Raw genomic sequence first — 1,108 nt, 5'->3', positions numbered from 1 at the left:
TAAAGAAATGTTTAAAAGAAAGATGACCCATTCACATTCTTTCAGCCACAGACCCCAGAAGCCAAAGCTGCTTCTTCAGCTCTAAACTGAGAGTCACAGGAAGGCTCTGGTTATATCACATGACTGCACTGAGCCAGTGCGTGTGTCCAAGGAAAAGGGGCGCTGTGATTGGACACACGTAAGTCACATGCTTGTCCAGGGAGCACAGGATGAACTTTTCAGAAGAATGGGCATAAGGAAGTTAGTGGGGTGGGGCAGAAAAAGCTGTAGCTTACTGGAGCCATTTTAGAGGTAGACAGCGAGCTTTCAAAAACTAAATCTGAATATGTTCCTTCCAAATTAAAACTTTCTAATGCTTTCATATGACACGCAGAAGAATTCCAACTAATTTAATTTAATTCCTTCTAATTTATAGTCCTACGAGTTAGAAGACTTACTCACTTGCCCAAGCTTTCTCTCTCTGTCTCTCTCCTCTCAGTCAGCCTTCATTCAAATGTGTGGACATATTAAGCTTTTTCCTGCCTTATGTCAACTAAGCTCATTATTGTTGCTGTTGGCAAGCCTGGCCTCTAGCTATTTAACCATCATCTTAATGTCACTTCCAGAGTGAGGCCCGCCCCCAGCACTCAGATGCTGTGTGCACATCTGTTGCTGGGATAAAAGACCCTGACCAAAAGCAACTTAGGGTTTTTTTTTTTTTGGGGGGGGGGGAGATACAGTCTGTTGTGGTGAGGAAAGTATGGCAGCATGAGCATGAGGATGGCCTAGTGGTCAGGAAGCAGAGAGAGACCACATTTCATTCCCACATAGGAAGCAGAGAGAGAGAGAGAGAGACAGGCAGAGAGAGACAGACACAGAGAGACACAGAGACAGAGAGACACATACTGAGAGAGACAGAGATGGATGGATGGATAGATAGATAGATAGACAGACAGACAGAGACAGAGAACGGGAAATGGGGCTGGTCCCCTGTGACGAGCTTCCTCCCAGGCTCCACCTCCTAAAGGCTCCCTCACCCTTGCAAACAGCCCTACCAGCTGGGGCCAAGTGCTCAAGTACATGAGCCTGCGGAGACATTTCATATTCAAACCACAAGGCTGTCTACGCA

Source organism: Psammomys obesus, unplaced genomic scaffold, assembly GCF_907164565.1.
Source record: "Psammomys obesus unplaced genomic scaffold, mPsaObe1.curated_primary_1811, whole genome shotgun sequence".
Lineage (NCBI taxonomy): Eukaryota > Metazoa > Chordata > Mammalia > Rodentia > Muridae > Psammomys > Psammomys obesus.
The sequence above is the reverse complement of the archived record's forward strand: the minus strand, read 5'-3'. Positions refer to the sequence as shown.